At 41.5% G+C, this 22,539-nt stretch overlaps 1 long non-coding RNA gene across 2 annotated transcripts; it reads left to right on the top strand.

Moving 5' to 3' along the window:
* The first annotated feature begins 964 nt into the window (after window positions 1–964).
* LOC123783104 (uncharacterized) lies at window positions 965–20,119 on the top strand. Of its 2 annotated transcripts, none has more exons than XR_006777119.2 (4): window positions 965–1,586; window positions 1,699–1,951; window positions 2,761–2,875; window positions 19,945–20,119. It is a non-coding gene; the product is annotated as an uncharacterized LOC123783104 (long non-coding RNA). The 2 variants fall into 2 exon arrangements; XR_015724815.1 differs by lacking the exon at window positions 19,945–20,119 and adding an exon at window positions 6,979–7,399.
* Window positions 20,120–22,539: the final 2,420 nt, after the last annotated feature.

Genomic DNA, 22,539 nt, shown 5'->3' with positions numbered 1-22,539 from the left:
AAGTTAAAGAGCCCTGAGGTAGGGGTTTCTACTCCCTTGCTGTGGCTGAAGAGAGAGAGGTCCAGGGCAATTCTGGCCTTGTTCGGTTCTCATGGTGGGACTAGAACCCTGGCTTCTCACTGCTCCTGGCCCAGGGGTCTTTCCATGAGGCCTTGCTGGCTAGTGGGGTGTGGGCCTGGCAGGGATAATCTGGGGGCTGGGGGAACCATGGGGAAATGCCTCACCTTCATGAGGTGGGAGTAGAGGCTCAGTCCAGGAAAATGTGGCCAAAACCGAATTCTCTTGGGAGCCCTGCGGGATCCAGAAAGTGGCTAAGAGGTCGCCAGTGTCTCCTTGGGGAACTGGGCCAAAGTCCCTCCAATAGGCTTTATCTGGGCAGATTCCATTTCCTGTTGGAGGAAAAGGAAGAGATCTTTGTGTTTCTCTGCTGTTTCCCCCTTTCTGGCAGACCCGCAACCAGATCCCGTCAGATACACCCAGTTGAGAAGAAAGAGGCCATGGCTGGCTGGGAGCAGAGGGGTCCCCTGCCAAAGTCACGCAGGAAGACACCTGGGGAGACCCTTCCCCTGAAGGAGAGGGAGAAGGGGTTCATATAGGTCTCGCTTTAGACTCGTAATAATATTTCCAAATGAGGTTTTAGCTACAGTGACTGTATTATTCTTTTGCGTCTGGTTAAGAGCGACAGATTGTTAACCGTGAACTTAAAGACTTCACACTTCTTCATTGTTTCAGCAGGGGCAGCCTAACAAAATGCAAGTGGCCCGGGCCTCACTTGACCTCCGCGCGGCTCCTCGGAAGGCAGTCTCGGAGGGCAGGGGGCGGCGAGGAGGAGGAGGAGGAGGAGGCAGCGGGTGTGCGGAAGGGAGAGCGGCGAGAGGGAGGGGAGAGGAGCAGGGAGAAGCGGAGAGGAGGGGTGCGGGGAGCCGGGAGGGCAAGAAAGGGGAAAACCGGAGGGAGGCCGAGGAGAGCCCGGCGAGAGCGCGCGAGGGGAGAGGGCAAGGTGACCGCGGGTATCAGTGAGGGGCCAGTTGTCAGGGTTCTATCTGCGCCGTGATTGATGGGAGCCTGGGTTTTTCTGTCAGCCTGTCACGGCGCAGGAATGTTTAATGTTCTCATTATTGGTTACGCTGTTGTGTATATTTCTCTGTCAGCACCGCGGACCCAGCTGAACTGGCAGAGCACTTCAAAGGCCTGCGGGTCATTCATCATCCCCATGACGCTCGGGCAAATGCTCAGCTTCAGCTCCGCGCCAGGGATTTGTTATGACTTGCGAGCCGGCTGACAGACAGGACGGTGGCGGCCGCGGGAGGGGGACGCGCGGGAGGGAGGCTCGCAGCCCTTTTGTCACTCTGGGCGAGCGGCAGCGCCCAGCGCCTGGACTCCGGGGGGCTCCTCTGGGGGGCGGGGGGGCGAAGGCGCGGCTGGGCCGGCGGTGACCCGCGGGGGGGCCGGGGACACGCGGGGGCTGGGTCGCGGGGTCCCCCGGGCTTTCCCTGCAGGCCCGGCCGGCGCTCTGGCCCTCCCGTCCCACCCTCCTCTTCTCGGCTGGCGGTGGCGTCTCCGAAAGTTGTGCTGAAAACCCAGAGGTTGGGGAAAAAAGCGAAACTTGCAACTGGCCGGGGCCCGGGGAGGGGAGGGCCGGGCGGGGGAGGGGGAGGGGAGAGGCGCAGAATATCGGAGCTTTGTTTCCTTTCCCAGGCCGTGACATGATTAATCGTTTTCTTCTGATCTAATTTTGGAACATGAAAAACAGCACATTTGTCTTGAAGAAAAATGATGTGCCGAACTGCGCAGATGGAAATTTCGAGCAATGAGAAAGATTAAAGTGAAACCCCACTCCTTAGACCTAATCATGAGTTGTAGATTATTCTGTCGGCCCAGCCAGATGGTAGCTCTGATTCCACAGCCCCTTCTTATATTAATGAATACTAGACTGTTATATTTGACTTAGGTAAGTGAAATGTCTATCAGAGCTAATGGACTGCCAGCCAGCATAACACATGTTGTACCGCTAAGGGTCCTTGCTGCATTTTTCATGTTTTATACTAATGTAGAACATTTTGTTTCCTACTGTTTTTCATCATTGTCACTGTTTGCTAAATATTTTCACATGGAAGGGGGGGAGGGAGACAAAGTCATGAGGAAAAAGAACCCCCCTCCAAACTTGTGTCCAGAGCTAATTTCCTCCCGTTGGGCTTGGCTATAACTCTCCAAGTAAAACAGTCACCCCAAGCAATGCGTACAGGAGCTCAATAGTAACGTGATTAAGCTCCTAGTCGACAAGACTACACTGGACTGTATGTTAACAAACCTAATTATAGCCCCGTGGTGATAAATTGGGCCAGGGCCCTTGCCGCACATCTCTGAGGTCATGTCTAGAAGAGCAGCTTGACCCTCTTGTCCCAGGGGAGAGAACTGTCCTGGAGAGGAGTTCCGAGCTGGGCTTGGAGCAGGGGCTCTACTGACCCAGTGGTCCTTGGCCTGGGGAGGGTGGGCACAAGCCCAGAAAGGTTGCAGAGCAGAAGGTCAGAGGTAGAAGCCACCAGGCATTAGGCTCTCCTGGAAGAGTCTGGAAGGGCGGGGGCTTCAGAGCTGTTGGCAGCATCTGTGTTGTGAGCAGTATCAGGATGTCAGAGAGGAGAGTGTGCTCTTCCCAGTTCACTGGTTCCACGGAGGCCTCTGGACCTGCTGGCTCATGTTCTCTGGGCCCCGTGGAGGGTGGCTCCTTCTTCCTAATACCTTGTCTGCTTGTTGTTCAAGGGGACATCTTGAGCTTCTTGTTCGTGAAGGATCCGAGCCTGGCTGGGACTGGTGTCCTGGAGAAAATGAGTCCCGGAGATGGAATCTGAAAGCTGTTTGCGCAGATAAGATGGAGGTGGTTGAGGGATATTTTCAAAGGGTAGTGTCTTCTTCTTCGTCGTCGTCTTTTTTTCCCCCAAGTTTTTATTTATTTATTTGACAGAGAGAGAGCGAGAGAGCGCACAAGCAGGTGGAGTAGGAGGCAGAGGGAGAGGGAGAAGCAGAGTCCTCACTGAGCAGGAAGCCTGATGCAGGACTTAGTCCCAGGACCCTGGGATCACGACCTGAGCTGAAGGCAGACGCTTAACTGACTGAGCCACCCAGGTGCCCCCAAAGGGTAGTGTCTTGAGAAAAAAATGGAAAGAAATACATAGAGAGGAGAGACCTATACAAGACAACACATGAGAGAGAGACAGAGAGACAGAGAGGGAGGGAGGGAGGAAGGCAGAGGCAGAGAGAGAGAAGGAAGAGAAGAATACAGAGAAAGAGAGAGACATCATGGCAAGGAGTTGTAAATACCAACAGAGCAGATAGCCCATGAGTTCAGACTTCTTCCTCCAGCCAAAATGAGCTCCCTAAAAAGCGAATTTCACCCCTGCTTAAAATTCTTTCTTGGCTGTGATTCCTGCAGGAGTCAGTTCAGGTGTCTTGGCTGTGAATAGACAACCCTTTTCCATCTACTCCCAGCTTACCTCTCTGGCCTCATCTCTCACCTGTACTTCATTATGAACCCTGCACTTCTGTCACATGAGCCTTCCCGGGGTTCTAAAGAATGCTAGGCTCTTTCGCAACAATGTACTTTTGTCTGTGTTTGTCCGTCCCGCTCCCTTCCTTTCTTTTTCTGGCAAACTCCTACTCATCCTTTAAGACCCAGCTCCCATATGTCCTCCTCTGCCCCACTTTCCTCACATTCCCCAGGGCATTATTTCATACTCTGGGCTCCCATCACTTTTTGTCCACATCCCTGTGGAAATATGGGCTGGGTTGCATTGAAAAATGTATGTGTTTGAAAATCTGTCCTACTGCACTTCCTTTCCTTTACAACTATTTCTCTGTTCATCCGTTTGTTCATACATTCAAGTGGTGCGTATTGAGAACCTACTATATTGCCAGGTGCTGTTCCAGGCACTAGGGTTTCAGCCAGGTACAAAATTCACAGCCCCGTTAGAGGTGCCATTTTGGTACTATCTGTGTGGGTCCGTTAGTGAGGCTTCTTCATAGTAAGAAACAGAAATTCATTTAGGCCAGCTCTAGTAGTGGGGGTTATTATAATATAGTGGCAATAAAGGGCCAAAAATCTCATGGAGACCCAAGAACGACTGAATGGCTTCTGAACAACCTCTCAGCTTCTGTAACTCATAATTGGGTCATTCATGGACCCTCCCAGGCCCTAATGCCACTTTTAAAACTTTTAGTTGCAGTATAATATACCTGCAGAAATTTGCACATCAGAACACAGCTCAATGAATTTTCATGAACTATAACTCACAATGAGATCAAGAAACAGAATATTCAACACTCTAATGCCCCCTCTTGTTGTCCTTCTTTGTTTCATTTTTAAGTTAAATTCCTACCCCAACTTCCCTCCATTATTTGCTATGACATTTTGATTTCTGTTTTCAGTGGGATTGTTTTTCTGAACAGTTTTATTGAGGTAAAATTTACATTCCACAAAGTCACCCATTGTATAGAATATTACTCAGCCATAAAAAAGAATGAAATCTTGCCATTTGCTACAACATGGATGGACCTAGAGGGTATTATGCTAAGTGAAATGAATAAGGCAGACTGAGAAAGACAAATACCGTACAATTTCACTTATATGTGGAATCTAAAAGACAAAACAAACAAACAAACAAACAGACTCATAAATACAGAGAACAAACTGGTGGTTGCCAAAGGGAGGGGATGGGGGGTGAAATAGGTGAAGGGGATTAAGAGGCATAAACTTCCAGTTACAAAATAAGTCATGGAGAGAAAAGTACAGCATAGGGAATATAGTCAGTAATATTATAATAACGTTGTATGGTGACAGATGGTGATTACACTTACTGTGGTGAGTACTGAGTAATGTATGGCATTGTCAAATCAATATGCTGTGCACCTGAAACTAATATACCATTGTATATCAATTATATTTTAATAAAAAAATCACCCGTTGTAAGTGAACAATGCAATGATTTTTAGTAAACTTACAGAGTTCTGCAATCATATAAGACTGTAATCCAGTCTTAGAACATTTCCAGCATCCCCCCAAATTCTCTTGGGCCCATTTTCAGTCAATACTAAGTCCCAGCCCCAGCCCTAGGTAAACAGCTTTTACATCTAGGTCTGTGATCTATTTGAAAAAAACATGTTTTTGAGATATAATTCACATGCTATAAATTTCATCCTTTAAAAAGGTGAAATTCAGTGCTTTTAATATATTACAAAGTTGTGTAAATGTCACCACTTTCTAATTCCAGAATATTTCATCACCTAAAAAAGAAACCCCACACCCACGAGGAGTCATTGCCCATTCCTCCCTCCCCCAATCCCTGGCAATCACGAATCTATTTTCTCTCTCTATGGATTTGCCAATGCTAAACATTTCATCCAAATGGAATCATACAATATGAGGCCTTTTGTGTCTGGCTTGTTTCACTCAGCATAGTGTTTTCAAGATTAATCCATGATGTAACATGTATGACAACCTCATTTCTTTTTTATGGCCAAATAATATTCCTATATTACCATATGGATTTACATTTTGTTTATTCATTCCTCATTGATGCAGATTTGGGTTGTTTCTGCTTTTTGGCAACTGTGAATAATGCTGCTGTGAACATTTGTGTGCAAATTTTTGCGTGCACATATGTTTTCAGTTCTCTTGGGTATATATCTAGGAGTAAATAGGATTGCTAGGTCATATGCTAACTCTATGTTTAACTTTTTCACTGTGATCCATTTAAAGTTAACTTTTGTATATGGTATGAGTTAAGACTCTAAGTTCATTTTTGTTTTCATATGGATATCCAATTTATCCCAGCATAATTTTTTCAAATCATGAATTATCACTGGATGTGTCAAAAGCTTTTCCTGAAACTACTGAGTGAGGCATTAAAATCTCTATTTATTGTTGTTTATTTCTGTTTGAAATTATCATGTAAATTTTGTCCTTTGTTCTTTTAATATGATAGACTATATTAATTTATCTTCAAATATTAAACCAACCTTACATTCTTGGGATAAATACACTAAGTCACAGTGTGTAATCCTTTTTATATGTTGCTGAATTTGGTTTGCTAATATTTTGTTAAGGATTCTTGCATCTATTTTCATGAGGGATGTTGGTTTTCTTTTTTGTGTGTGTGTAACATCTTTGTTTGGCTTTAATTTCTGGCTAAATCTAGCATCGTTGAATGATTTGCAAGTATTCCCTCCTTCCACTATTTCTTGAGTTTGTGAAGGATTGGTATTATTTCTTCTTTAAATGTTTAATATTTGGTTCACCAGTAAATCCACCTGGGCTTAGTCTTTTCTTTGGGGGAAGATGTTTAATTACTCATTCAGTTTCATTTTTCATGATAAGTTTATTCAGATTTTCAATTCTTTTTGAGTCAGTTTTGGTCATTTGTGTACTTCTAGGAATTTTTCCACTTAATCTTAGTTGCCTAATTTGATGGCATAAAGTTGTTCATGTATTGTCTTATAATCCTCTTAATTTTTGTAGTGTCAGTAATGATATATCTTCTTTATTCTTGCTTTTGGTAATTTGTATTTTCTCTCTCACTTTCTAGATAGTCTGGCTAAGAATTTTCCGATTTAGTTGACTTTTTCAAATATCCAAATTTGGCTCGATTGATTTTCTCTACTTTCTATTTCATTGATTTATGATCTAAGAATGTTATTTAATTTACAAATTTTTGGCATTTTCCCTACTTCTTTCTTATGGATATCTAATTTAGTTTTGTTGTGGTCAGGGAACATATACTTTGTATGATTTCAATCTTTTTAAAGTCGTGCAGTCCTGTTTTGTGCTCCCACATATGATTTATTCTGGAGAATGTTCCATGTGTTCTTGAAAAGAATGTTTATTCTGCAGTCTTTGGGTAGAATATTATATACATGTTAGTTAAGTCAAGTTGATTGATAGTGTTATTCACATCTTATATGTTTCTTCTGACTTTTTTTTTTAAGATTTTATTTATTTATTCAGCAGAGATAGAGACAGCCAGCGAGAGAGGGAACACAGCAGGGGAGTGGGAGAGGAAGAAGCAGGCTCATAGCAGAAGAGCCTAATGTGGGGCTCGATCCCATAATGCCGGGATCACGCCCTGAGCTGAAGGCAGACGCTTAACCGCTGTGCCACCCAGGCACCCCTCTTCTGACTTTCTAACTGATGGATCAATTATTCAGAGTGGGATGTTGAAATCTCCAATTATTATTGTTGGATTGTCTATTTCTCCTTTCAATTCCATCAGTTTTTGCTTTATGTATTTTGCAACTCTCTTGTTAAGCACACACACATTTATAATTGTTACTTCCTGATATATTCCTGATATATAATGATCCCTTATTATAAAAATTTCCCTCTTTATCTCTACTAATATTTCTTGTCTTAAAGTCTATTTTGTCTGCTATTAATGTAGACTATCATTAATAAATTTGATTATTAGTGAAAATTATCATGATCTTCAAATATATAGAAGCTCTGCTAATTGACCTCCATATAAATATATTACTCTCTAAAACATATGAACTGATGCTGTCAGTACAATAAATACTTGTAACTGGTATGCTACTCTCCAACACCAATTGTCTTGTTTGCTTACTACAAATCATTTGTGTACATTCCTAAGAGTGGTTTTTTTTTGGTTTTTTTTTCTTATAATAATATTTTTTATTATATTATGTTAGTCACCATACAGTACATCCCTGGTTTTTGATGTAAAGTTTGATGATTCATTAGTTGCGTGCACCATGCAATATGTGCCCTCCTTACTACCCATTATATCAGCTTTACTTGTAATTTTCATTACTTACTTGATTTAAATATAACATAAACTTATAAAATCTGACTATAACAAGAAATAAATTGGTTTTTCTATATTAAATAAATTGAATGTTTTAGAAAGACTCAATAAGAACAAGTAGCAAAAAAAATTGTGTTGAATTGAGTGTGCATATGTCAGCTAAAAAATTGAAGAAAAAAATCACAAATATTCAGAGGAATTTCCACATGTGAAGAACTCTGTTTAAATTCTCACTGTGCTCACCGTGTAGAAGAGGAGAGATGCTAAAATTATCTGACAAATTTTAAAGTAATCATGATAAAAATGCTTCAACAGACTATTATAACATATTTGAAACAAAAAAATAGAGTGTCTTAGCAAAGAAATAGGAGATATAAAGAAGAACCAAGTGGAAATACCAGAACTAAAGAATACAATTATCAAAATAAAAAATCAGGGAATGGGATCAACAGTGGAATGGAGGGGCGCCTGGGTGGTTCAGTCATTAAGCGTCTGCCTTTGGCTCAGGGCATGATCCTGGCATTCTGGGATCGAGCCCCACATCAGGCTCCTCTGCTGGGAGCCTGCTTCTTCCTCTCCCACTCCCCCTGCTTGTGTTCCCTCTCTCGCTGGCTGTCTCTCTCTGTCAAATAAGTAAATAAAATCTTAAAAACAAAAACAAAAATAGTGGAATGGAAGACAAAGCAAAGAATCAATGAGCCAGAAGCCAAAACTATGGAAATTATTCAATCTGAAAGAGAGGGGGTGGAGGAGAGACAGACAGAGAGAGTTTTAGATATCTTCAGATATGTAGGACTGTAGCAAAAGATCTAACATTTGGGACATCAGTGTCCCATCACTGGGACACTGAAAAAGTATGAGAAGAAGTAATGGTGGAAACCTTTCCAAATTTGTCAAAAAACATAAACCTGTAATTCAAGAAGCTGGATGATTCCCAAATAGGATAAACTCAGAGATATCTATACTAAGATGCATCATAATTAAGCTACTGAAAACTAAAGGTAAAGAAAATTCTCAAGAGCAGGCAGATAAAAATGACACCTTACCTGGAGGGAAAAACAATTTGAATTGTGGTGTATTTCTCATCAGAAAATATAAAGGCCAGAAGAAAGTGGCACAATATTTTCAAGTGCTGTCAATTCAGAGTCCTATAGCCAGCAAAAATATCCTTCAGAAATGAAGAAAAAATGAAGACATTCTCTGATGAAGGAAAAGTATTAGAATTTTTCACCAGCAGAACTATCCTAAAAGAACAAAAGGAAATTCTCTAAACAGAAAGGGAATAATAAGATGAGGAACTTAGAACAGCAGGAATAAATAGCACAGTAAGGAAAAATATGGGTAAATATAATAGGCTTTCTCTTCTTAATTTTTCTAAAATAATGTTTAATGATTTAAGCAATATTATAATACTGTCTTAGTGGTTCTAAATGAATACAGGGGAAATATTTAAAACAATTATAACTGGGAGAGAATGAAGGAACATAAAGGGAGATAAAGTCTCTGTTCTTCACTTGAACTGGTAAAATGACATAAATAGATCATGACAAGTTATATATATATAATGTAATACCTAGAGCAACCACAAAAAAACCTCCGTGAAGAGATACATTGGAAAACACTATAGGTAAATCAAAATGGAATTTTTAAAAAGTTAAGTAATCCACAGAAAGGTATCAGAGAGAAAAAGAAATGAAAAACAGGATGAAAAAACAGAAAACAAAAAATAAAATGGTAGGCTTAAACCCTAGCAGATCAATAATTACATTAAATAATAATGATCTAAATACAGTAATCAAAAGACAGAGATTGGAAGCATGGATTAAAAAACATCACCCAGGGGCGCCTGGGTGGCACAGTGGTTAAGCGTCTGCCTTCGGCTCAGGGCGTGATCCCGGCGCTCTGGAATCGAGTCCCACATCGGGCTCCTCTGCTAGGAGCCTGCTTCTTCCTCTCCCACTCCCCCTGCTTGTGTTCCCTCTCTCGCTGGCTGTCTCTATCTCTGTCAGATAAATAAATAAAATCTTAAAAAATAAATAAATAAATAAAAAATAAAAAACATCACCCAAGTATATGCTGCCTACACACACACATACACACACACACACGCACACACACACACACACACACACACACACACACACACACTTCCATTTAAATGTAACGATATAGTCAGATTGAAAATAATAGTCTGGAAAATGATGTATTATGTAAATACAATCAAGAGTAAGCAGGAATAACTTACATGAAATAGACCAACACCAGTTACAACACCAATTACCACAATTTACTCAACATGAAACTGATATTTTGAATAGTCCTGTAACTATTAAGGATATTCAATTTATAATTAAAAAACTCCCAAATAAGAAATCTCCAGGTCCAGATGGTTTTAGTGGAGAATTCTACAAAATGTTTAAGGAAGAATTAACATTAATTTTATATAATCATTTCTAGAAAATAGATAAGAAAGGCACACTTCCCAATTCATTTCATGAAGCTAATATTACCCTGTCACTCAAACTCAACTGAGTCCATACCAAAAAAGAACACTACAAATCAATATCCCTCATAAATATAGATTTAAAAAATCCTTGAACAGATTAGCATACAGAATCTGGCAGTATATTAAAAGAAGTCTACACCATAACTAAGTTGGGTTAATTGCAGGGATTCGAAGTTGATTCAATATTCAAACAGTTATCAATGTAATCTGCCATATTAACAGACTAAAGAAAAAAAACCACATGATCATATCAATTGACACAACAAAATCTTTGACAATATTCAACACCATTCATGATTAAAAAAAAAAAACGCTCAGAAAAATAGGAATAGAGAACTTCCTCAACTTGATAAAGAGCAGCTACAAAAAGATCTACAACTAACATTATAATTAAGGCTTAATCCTTTCCCTCTTAAATTAATGAGGCACGGATGTTTGCTTTATTTAGTCAATGCAGTCCTGGAAGTTGTAGCCAGTGCAAAATGGCAAGAAAAGGAAACAAAAGGCTTGCAGATTAAAAAATAGTTTGGTACTACTGAGAAATGAAAACTTATATTTATACAGAAACCTTAACATGAAAGTTTATAGCACTTTATTCATAATAGCCAAACAAGGGGAAACCACCCAGATGTACTTCAGTGGGTGAAGAGTCAAACAGACTGATCTATCCATACGCTGGGATACTACTTGATGATAAAAAGGAACAAGCTAGGGGCACCTGGGTGGCCCAGTGAGTTACACTCCAATTTTAAAAAATATTTATTTATTTATTTATTTATTTATTTATTTATTTATTTAAGAGAGAGAGAGAGAGAGAGAGAGAGAGAGAGCATGGAGAGGGGAAGGGCGGAGGGAGAGAGAGAGTAAGAATCCTAAGCAGGCTCTCTGCTGAGCTCCCTGCTGAGCCAGACGAGGGAGGGGCCGGATCTCACAACACTTGAGATCATGACCTGAGCCAAAATCAAGAGTCAGACACTTAACTGACGGAGCCACCCAGGCGCACCTACCCACCTCCAATTTTTACGCTGCTATTTTCACATGTTTTAATTCTACATATATTTTACACCTCACATGATAATTTTTCTATAGAAACCATATTCATTTTTCATTTGTTAGTGTACAGTTTATACTTCATTTTGGGTTCTTTCCACATCCTGGTTGACTTTTTTAAAAGTTTACATACAATAAACTTCATTTTTTGTTGTGTACTGTTCTATGGGTTTTGTCAAATGCATGGAGTCATGTATCCACCACCCAAGTCTTGATATAGAACAGTCTATCAGTTTCAAGATTTTGTCATGCTGTCCCCTTCTAGGCACCTCTCTCCTTAACTCCAGTCCCTAGGTCTGGGTCTGACTTCTGGGTCCAACTTCTTTCACATAGAAATACACACTTAGGACTCATACGGGTTGTTGGGGGAGTCAGTAGTTTGTTCCTTTTTATTGCTGATTAGTATTCAATTATATGGTTGCGCTCTACTTTGTTTATCCATTTGCTAGCCGAAAGACATCTGGGGTGCTTCCAGTTTGGGGTGATTATGAATAAAGCTCCTATAAACCTTCATTTATTATAAGCATAACACTTCATTTCTTTTGCATAAATACATAGGAGTAGGATTGCTGGGTCATTTGGTATGTATATGTTTAATTCTTTCAGAAATTGCCAAATTGTTTTCCAAAGTGACTATCGTTTTGTGTCTCCACCAGCAATATTCCAAGCTTCCAATTACTCCACATCCTCACCAGCACTTGGTATTGGCAGTCTTTTAAATTGTAGCCCTTCCAATAGGCACGTAGTATCTCGTGATGGTTTTAATTTGCCTGTCCCTACTGACTAATTATGCTGAGTATCTGTTCTTGCGCTTGTTAGCCACCCATATATCTTCCTTGGTGAAGTATGTGTTCAGAATTTTTGGCACTTTAGGGGCGCCTGGGTAGCGCAGTCGTTAAAGCGTCTGCCTTCGACTCGGGGCGTGATCCCGGCGTTCCGGGATCGAGTCCCACATCGGGCTCCTCTGCTGGGAGCCTGCTTCTTCCTCTCTCACTCGCTTGCTGTGTTCCCTCTCTCGCTGGCTGTCTCTCTGTCACATAAATAAATAAAAAAAAAATCTTTAAAAAAAAAAAAAAAAAGAATTTTTGGCACTTTAGAAACTGGGTTGCTTGTTTCTTTATTGTTGAGTTTTAAGAGTTATGTATATAATCTGCATATAAGTCTTTGTTAGAAATATGATTTGCAACTTTTTTTTTCCAGTCTATGGCTCACTTTTGAATTCCCTTAACAATGTCTTCTGCAAAGCAAGAGTTTTAAATTTTAATAAAGTTCAAATTAGCATTATTTTCTTTGTGGATCATGCTTTTGTGGATTGTGCTTTTAGTATCTAGAACCTCTTTGCTGAATGTAGGGTCCTGCGGATTGTCTTTTGTATTTGTACTGAAGTTTGGTGGTTTCACATTTGACCTTTAGGTTTATGGTCCATTTTGAGTTAATTTTGAAAACATTTTGTTTTATTGAGATATAATTCACATACAATGAAATTTACTTTTTTGAAAGTGTACAATTAGATGGTTTTTAGAATATTCACAAGGTTATGCAACCATCTCCACTATCTAATTCCACTCTCTAATTCCAGAGCATTTCAGCATCTGCAGAGGAATCCCTGGAGCACATTAGCGGTCACTGCCCATTGCCCCTCCTCCAGTCCTAGGCAACTAGTAATCTACTTTTTGTCCTTATAGATTCTTTGACTTAGCGTAATGTTTTCAAGGTTCATCCATGTTGTAGCAGGTATTAGTACTTCATTCCTTTTAATGGCTGAATAATGTTTTATTGTATGGATATATGCATTTTATTTACCCATTCATCATTCTATGGACATTTGGGGTTGTTTTCACTTTTTGGCTACTATGAGTAATGCTGCTATGAACATTCATGTACAAGTGTGATCATACACTTTTGGTTATCTTGGGTAGATACCTAGGAGTAGTTGAGTTAATTTTTATATAAGGCGGGAGGCATGGCTTGAGGATTTTTTTGTTTTGATTTTTTGTTGTTTGCATATGGACATCTAATTAATCCAGCACCATTTATTGAAATAACTATCCTTTCTCCATTGAATTGTCTTTGACCTTTGTCAAAAATCTGTTGAATTTATTTTTAGATTCCGTTTTGTTCCAATTTTCTCTGTGTCTTTTTGCTAATGCCACATTGTCTCGATCAGTGTAGTAAGCCTTGAAGTTAAGTAGTTCACGTCCTGCAATATTCTTCCTTTTCAACATTGTTTTGGTTATTCGAGCTCCTTTGCCTTTCTTACATACATTTTAGAATCAGTCTGTCATGATCTTTTATTTTACTTATTTTTATTTTTTTAAAGAATTTGTTTATTTATTTGTCAGAAAGAGAGAGGGAGAGAGCACAGCAGGGGGAGTGGCCGGCAGAGGGAGAAGCAGGCTCCCCGCTGAGCAAGGAGCCCAATCTGGGACTCCATCCCAGGACCCTGGGATCAGGACCTGAGCGAAGGCAGACGCTTTACTGACTGAACCACCCAGGTGTCCCAGTAGTGAATTTTTAAAGTATACTGACATTTTGATTGGGATTGCATTGTATGTATAGATCATTTGGGGTGAGGGGTAGAATTGCGTTTTATCAATATTTCCAATCCATAAGCATGGGTTAGCTCCGCATTTATTTAGGCCTTCTTTAATTTCTTTCGTCGTATTTTGTAGTTTTCAACACACAGATCATGCACGTATCTGTTACATTTACAACCCAGTCTTTCACTTTTGCGGTGCTATTGTAAATGGTTTTGCTTTTAAAATTTTGGATTCATCATTCACTGCTGGTACTTAAAAATACAATAAATTTTTGTTTATTTTTATTTTTTTTAAAGATTTAATGTAATTTATTTATTTATGTGACAGAGAGACAGCCAGCGAGAGAGGGAAAACAAGCAGGGGGAGTGGGAGAGGAAGAAGCAGGCTCATAGTGGAGGAGCCTGATGTGGGGCTCGATCCCATAACGTCAGGATCACGCCCTGAGCCGAAGGCAGGCGCTTAACGACTTTGCTACCCAGGCGCCCTAAATTTTTGTTTATTGACCTTTTATACTGTGACCTTGCTAAACTCACTTATTAGCAGGAGGGTGTTTTTTTGTTTTTTGGTTTTTTAGATTATTTGGAATTTTTTCTCTAGATAATATATTCATTTTAATTTTACACACATTTTGACTCTTCCTGTTGCTCTTCATTCCTTCCTGAATATCTTTGATTTCATCTGAGATTACCTTCCTTCTGCAGGTGGGACTTTCTTTAGATCTTTTTTTTTTTTTAAAGATTTTTTATTTATTTGACAGAGATAGAGACCGCCAGCGAGAGAGGGAACACAAGCAGGGGGAGTGGGAGAAGAAGAAGCAGGCTCATAGCGGAGGAGCCTGATGTGGGGCTCGATCCCAGGACACCGGGATCACGCCCTGAGCCGAAGGCAAACGCTTAACCGCTGTGCCACCAGGCGCCCCTAGATCTTTTTTTTTTTTTAATGTGGGTCTGTTGCTTATTTTAATTTTTCTTTCTGAAAATGTCTTTATTTCCATTTGTTTTGAAAAAAATATTTTTGCAAGATATCTCATTCTAAGTTGGCAGTTATTTTCTTTTAGGACTTGAATGATATCCTTCATTGTTCTAGCCTCCATTGTGTCTAGAGAGAACTCCATAATTATCATTGTTACTACTTTGAGGGTAATATTTCTTTTTTTCTCCTTTGTGTTTTTAAGGTTTTGCTTTGCCTTTGTCTTTCAGCAGTTTTATTCTGACGTGCCAAAGGTGTGGATGTGGTTTTCTTTGTATTTATCCTGCCTGGGCTTCTTAGCATTTCTTGAATGCATGGCGTGGTGTTTTTAATTTTTTTAAAAAAATTCTTAATCAAGGGGCACCCAGGTGGTGCAGTCAGTTAAACGCGGACTCTTGGTTTCGGCTCAGGTCATGATCTCAGGGTTGAGATTGAGCCCCACATAGGGCTTTGTGCTCAGGGGGAAGTCAGCTTGGGATTCTCTCTCCCTCTCCCTCTGCCCCCCCCCAATAAATAAATAAATAAATAAATAAATAAATAAATAAATAAAGAATAAGCCTTTAAAAATTTAGTCAATAATCTCTTCAAATACTGCTTTTGTTTATTTTCTCTCTCCTCCCTCTCCTCTAGTTACACATATATTATGCTTTTTAAATTGTGTTCCATATCTTTAACTTCCTTTCTGTATTGTCCTTTTTTTTCTCCCTTTGCTCCAGTCTGTATGTTTTCTACTGATCTATCAGTAAAGAGTTTCTAGTCCTCTCTTCAGCTGTGTCCATTTTGTTATTAAACTCATCTCTCCAGTTCTTAATTTCAGTTATTGTATTTTTCAGTTTTAAAGTTTCTACTTGATTTTTTTTCTACTTGATTTTCTGGGATAGATTCCAGTTTTCCACTGAAATTCTTTACTTGTAATTTACTTTCTTAAATGTATCGATGACAGTTATCTTAAAATTGTATCTGATAATTCCCATATGAATCACCTGTAAATCTTTTTTTATTATTTGGTCTTTTGCTGGTTTTGTTCACTTGGGTTTGTCTCCTGTTAAGTCTGGTAACTTTTGATTGAATGATTAACACTGTGGATAATAAATTACAGTGGGAATTTGAGCTTGAATGTAATCTTCCTCCAGAGAAGTTTTCCTTTTATTTTAGGTCAGGGTGAGATCATCTTAATCTGATTTTAGATTGAGCTGGTTTGAATCTGGGTTTCAGCTTTTGTGATGGTTCTATTTACATATCCTAGAAGTAAGGTTAGTCCTTACTTTTAGGGTATAACTTGCCAGGCATCCTGACTGAACGCTAGGGGTTTGCTAAGGTTCCTGGACTTAGGACAGCCCAGAATTCTTTTTTTTTAAGAATCTCCTCAGTCCCAGAAGACTCCTGAGTATCTACTCGGCTTCCGGGCCCCTCAGATGTTTGCTTCCAAATCTACAAATGCCTGCAAAAGAAAAATGTAGCCAGCGGTCAGGTTCACACGAATGTACTTTTTTTGTCTTGATATTCTTGGCCTCTCAAGTCTTCATTGTCTTGGTAACTTTTCTTTGTGTTAAAACTTGCTTTCCTAGTTGTTTTTGGCAAAGAGGGTGGTCTGATACAAGCTAATGCACCATATCCAGAAGCAAAATGGAGAGCGTGGACCTTGGAGCCAAACCTGCGGTATTCAAATCTCAACTCCATCATTTATGAGCCCTGTGATTATGAACAAGTATTAGCTTTTTTGAGCCTCACTTTTCTTTCTCTCTTCTCTTCTCTTCCTTTTCCCTTCCCTTCTCTTCCCTCCCCTCCCCTTCCCTTTCTTCCCTTCCCTTCCCTCACCCCCTTCCCTTTCTTCCCTTCCCTTTCTTCTCTTTCTCCCCTCCCCTCCCCTCCCCTCCTCTCCTCTCTTCTACCTCTCCTCTCCTCTTTTCTCTTCTCTTTTCTTCTCAGGAAAGAGAGTGTGATGAGCAGTGTGGGGAGGGGCAAAGGGAAAGGGAGAGAGACAATCTTAAGCAGGCTCTACACTCAGCATGAAGCCTGACATGGGGCTCAATCCCATCACCCTGAGATCATGACCTGAGCTGAAACCAAGAGTCTGACACTTAATGGACTGAGCCACCCAGATGCCCCAAACCTCCCTTTTCTTATCTCTAAAGTAGTGATAACAGTAGCCACTTTATAGGGGTATTGTGATGATTAACAAGAACATATAATATACTTTTAAAAAATATATAATGTAATGTAATATATATCCAGACACTAGAAAAGTGTCTGGAATCCAAAAAATGCTGTATTGTTATTTGCTGTTATTATTTTCACTTGGTCTTCTTTCCAGTGAGTACTGTTTTCCATCGTGGTATATCATTCCCACATCCTTCATAGGCTGCGCTGGCTAGCAGGTGGAGTCCAAACTCTAGATCTGCGGTTCTTACCCTTCGTGGAATATTAGAATAACCTGTGATCACCTTTTAAACTCTAAGCCCTGAGTTGAACCAGGACAATTACATTAAAATGTTTGAGGTGGGGTATAGATATCAATCAGTATTTTTATTTATTTTTAATTTTTTTTAAAGATTTTATTTATTTATTCAACAGAGATAGAGACAGCCAGCGAGAGAGGGAACACAAGCAGGGGGAGTGGGAGAGGAAGCAGCAGGCTCACAGCAGAGGAGCCTGATGTGGGGCTTGATCCCATAACGCCAGGATCACGCCCTGAGCTGAAGGCAGACGCTTAACCACTGTGCCACCCAGGCGCCCCTCAATCAGTATTTTTAAAAGAGGGCCCAGGTTATTCTATTGTTCAATCAAGATTGAAAACCTCTGTTTTACTTCCTAGCTTTCAAGGTCCCTTATAGTCCAGCCCCAACCTATCTTTCTAATGACCCTTCCCTGCTTCCCAGCTTGAGCAAGCCCCTGCTGCAAGCCCAGTGACTCAAGGTCCAGGCTTCCACCTGCATCATCTCCTATCAAGGCAGAGGCCCAAAGGCTGATGGTTATCTCTTCCCCCTCCCTTTCAAGGTAGTGCAGGTGGAGACCCAAGCCTGTGCTTTTGTCATTGTGTCCTCCCTCTTGGCCTTTATCTCCTTACCATAACTTGAATATGTTTCATGGTAAGTTTTATCTTTTTTTTTTTTAACATAACTTGTTCCTGGCAAGTTTTGATCTTTCTCCTCCTCCTCCTCCTCCTCCTCCTTCTTCTTCTTCTTTTTCTTTTTTTAGTCCTTTCTACTTCTCCTTGCAGGACCGTCTTTTCACCTTTCTTTTCCCAAGACTAAGCCAGCCTCCACTTCTGCCTAGAAACACACAATTTGCTTACCTGGCCTTGTTAGCTGGTAACGGCACAGTAGCTCATTTCCAGGGATGGGGCTTGAGACACCTGCCCAGCCCTCAGGAACCAACATGGATAGACATCATGCTCATTCTTACCTCCACTCTTTGCTTGTGCGTTGCCCTCTACCCCTACCCCTTCTCTGCCAATTTGAAATCTACCCAGTGTTCATGTTTCACTTACTCCATGAAGCCTACTCCACATGAATTACCCATTCTTTGGAGAAACTACAAACATGGATTGAGTACCAGCTCTGCTTTGTGGCTCCTTCTGGGAGGGAGCAACTTCAGTTGACCTTCTGTTGTGTCTCCATACCAAGCCTTCTCTCAAGTCATTCTTTCTCTCCCATGAATTTGCCTCCCTGTCTTTATTCAAGGACTTGTTGAAACATCTCCTCTAAGAAGGCTTTTTGGTTTGTTTGTAGGAGTATGCTTCTCACATTGCTAAAAATTATCCAAGGTAGCTCTATCAAAGGAGGAGGAATGGGGCTAAGGATGGGGATCTTGGTTGGCCAAAGGCACCAGGTGACTTGGCAGTGGGCGAGGGCAGAGCATTAGAATGGAGACGGGAGAGACTCCGAAAAACTTAATAGATATGTCTCCCAGGCTATACTGTGAATGCGTAGTTACCTGCTTAGTGTATGCCACTAATGGAAGAAGTTTTAGGCACAGCAATGCTGGTGGGGGAGGTATTTTGTCAAGAGCTAAGGAGAGAGCCCACCGATAGGTGTCTATTCTGCCAGTACACGGGGCAGGTGTCTGCCAGCAGGGAGCCAAGACCCCTTTCAGGGACACAGAGTTCCTGTCTGGAAAGAAGGAGACTGGGATGGGGGTGGGGTGGGGAAGGGGATGGGTGTGCTAGGGAATGGTTTTCAACATTTCGGTGCTACTTAAGTTATGAAGACATAGCATGTAGGTCTTTGTGTCACCCAACTGTGTTTCTCCTGAGCCCGTGCGGAGGTGGTTTGTAAAGCTCTGTGACCCAGAGTGGCTCCCGGGCTACTTCCCTGCTTGGACAGGGGGTAAGAACAAATGACATGAGATTTAAAGTACTAATAATTGAAGAGAGTGAAGGGGAACAGGTCTTTCAACTCTGCTGGTGGGAGTACAAATTTGTCCAGCCTTTTTGGAGGCACATGGACAGTATGAATCAAAAATCTTAAAAATGCTCATATACTGACCCAGAAATTCTACTTCCAGGAATACATTCTAAAGAAAAGCTGGACAGGTGTACAAGCTCTATGTATAATGACATTCATTTTAATTTTGTTCACAATGGTGGACAACTGAAAACCACCCAGATGTGTAGCAATCATGGATTTGATATCAAATGGGGGTATCTTCATGGAATACTATGTGGCTATGAAAAAAGACACTGCTGCTCCTATTTATTGATATGGGAAGGTGTTTATAATATTTCAAGTGAGAAAAGCAGGTCCCAGAGCTACATTCACTATGATCTACTTTTATAGATAAAAGTAGATATAGTCATTTATTGCAGCAAATGTTTTTCTCCCAGACCATTATTTTATTGAAGATGACCTTATGCTGAGACTACAGCATGAGGAGGCCCAGTTTTATACAAGGTCACTTATCACTACGGTGTTGAAACAGAGGCAGAGTACGTAAATTACTTTGCATAGTGCCTGACAGAGCAGGTACATAGAGGTAGAAAGTCTCTTAAACTGCTCCAAGAAAAGCTCCCTCTAGGATGGTTTGACATTTTAAAAAAGATTTTATTTGTTTGTTTGATACACAGAGAGAGAGTGGAGCGAGGAGCCTGATGCAGGGCTCAATCCCAGGACCCCAGGATCACGACCTGAGCTGAAGGCAGGTGCTTAACTGACTGAGCCACCCAGGCACCCCTGGTTTGACACTTTAATAGAATAAAAAGTATGATACAAAAATCGGCAAAGTTCTGTGGCCAGAAAGCATATGGTTATGATCTCAATTTTGAAAAAAAAAATAGTACATGCATCCATATAAAAAGTCTATTAAGATATAAACAAAAAACAAAAATGGTAAGAGTGTTTGAGTAGTGTTGGATTAAGGGGGTGATTTTTATGTCTCTGTTTTTGCTTTCATACACCCAACCCCATGTGATAGAACAGACTGTCTTTATTACTGTCCTTCTCTTCACTCAAAGTTAAAAAAAAAAAGACTTTAATTACTGATATAAAGTAAAACAATTACTTGTTGGTTGGCTGAGAATTGCTAGAAATTAATAAATAGTTTGGAAATTATTTAGTAAATTCTAATTACTTAGCAAAAGTAATTAAAATATTTATAAGTGAACACCCATAAAACACCACTGAGCAAATACATTACTCAATAAATGGTTTAATTAGTATTTCATTACTAGAAATTAATCTCAGTAACCAAATATTACTACAAATTACATGTAGGATGGACAACTTATTTTACTGCTATTAATGATTTCAATTACTAAGTTTGTGCTAGTCTAATTCCTCCCCTGCTTCTCCCACCCTCCTCCTGCACCCACCCAGGTGACTTCCCACTTCCCACACACTGGGCCTGGTGTAGGAGGTTAGGGCTGCTCCAACAGCTTCCACATTGTTGGGAATCCCCAGATTAACAATTTCTCTCGGCTTATTTCCCAGTTGTTTGGCTGAAATACTGGCCCTGGGTGCTTCTTAAATCCGCTAGAATCAGACTCCCGGGGCTGGTGGACTTCTTCCCACAGATGCACTCTCTTCTAGAGTCTTCTAGGTTATTCAGCTGGGCTGCAAGTTTCAATTCCTTCCCCATGCCTGTGCCAAGGTCCCTCTGGCACTGGCTTGCATTCCTGGTTCAGTGCTCAGGCTGGGTCGGTGGGGGTCAGGTCCGGGTACCACTAAGTCATAGAAGGGCCACTTCATGCAGATTAGAAGGAGTCCTTTCTTCCAGACAGATGCAGTCACATACTGGGGAGGGTTTCAGCCCCATGTGTTCCTTGCTTAAGTTCTCAAGGAGCAAACTCTGAGGCTTGAGATTTGTGTGTGGTAGTCCTTTTTTTTTTTTTATTCGACAAAGATAGAGACAGCCAGCGAGAGAGGGAACACAAGCAGGGGAGTGGGAGAGGAAGAAGCAGGCTCCCAGCAGAGGAGCCTGATGTGGGGCTCGATCCCATAACGCTGGGATCACGCCCTGAGCCAAAGGCAGACGCTTAACCGCTGTGCCACCCAGGCGCCCGTGTGTGGTAGTCTTACTGGGGAGTGCTCTCAGGGACTGAGGGAGGTAGGACTGGGCAGAAGGAGAAGTGAACAGCAGCCCCATGGGAGGCTCTGAAGCTGGGATGATTTTTCAAAAATGTCCTGCATTGAGGCAAGGAGGGGGGCAGGCCTTTGCCATTTCAAATGACCAGACAGCAGGTCAGACGTCACTCTGGGGAATGATGTGCCTCTCTCTGGCTGAGGTCAAGTCCTGGAGAGGGACTCAGCTGTCAGCTCTGAACACTCCCAGCAGCTGGAGGAATGAGTGCCTGTGCTCGGAAGGAGGAGTATGGGCAGCTGGTGTCCACTACAGCCACATCTGGAGGCCTGCTGGGAGTGGCCTGAGGTCAGGAGTTGAATGGGCATGAGTTGTCCCATTGTTCTCCTGGGGCTGGGAGGGGTCTTACCTCTGGAGTTAGGGTGGACCCCTGCTTACGCCTAGACTATAAGCTTAATGAGGGCAGGACCCTGTCTCATGGTATTCTCTGAATTTAACACAGTTTGTGGCTCAGTTAATATTTGCTGATTGAATTTATAGTAGTAAAGACAAACTGTCACTCAAATGCATTAATATAAACTGTGATACACTTGACAAAGGGAAATACAGAGTATCCGATCTAGGAGGGGGTCAGGGTAGCTCCCCCAAAGAAATGGGTAAGAGTGACCCAGGCAAAGTTAGGTGGGGTGGGGTGCTTCCCAAGCCCTCCCCTGGACAGGCATTCACTCCTGCCAGCTCCTAAGCAGGTCTTCTGGGTGGAGAGAGAGGACCTGAGAGGTCACACTCTCTGAATTTCTGCTGTCATCTGCTGCGGAAATGTATCCTTTGTCCTTATCACAGCCTTATCTTGTATAAGATTCTTGTGTCAGAGACCTTTACCACCAGACCTCAGCTCAACCACAGAGGGAGGAATTTGCCTGTACCTGGCAGGTGCTCTCTGGAGAGCGAGACATAGGCGAGCTGTCACAGCTGGAGGCAGCGATCAGCCTGGATTGCCCACAGGGCGCCACGCACGTGGACGCCACGTGTTGTGGAGGAACCGAGACTGGTAGCAACTGGGCTGTAAAACATCTAAACCCCTGTTTCCTATTTGTCCTTCTCCCTATCCTGCTTCGCCCCGAGCCGAGCCTATCTCCAGAGACCT

The sequence above is a fragment of the Ursus americanus genome, chromosome 6, assembly GCF_024610735.1.
Source record: "Ursus americanus isolate L20-20 chromosome 6, mUrsAme1.1.p, whole genome shotgun sequence".
NCBI lineage: Eukaryota > Metazoa > Chordata > Mammalia > Carnivora > Ursidae > Ursus > Ursus americanus.
The sequence above is the reverse complement of the archived record's forward strand: the minus strand, read 5'-3'. Positions and strand labels throughout refer to the sequence as shown.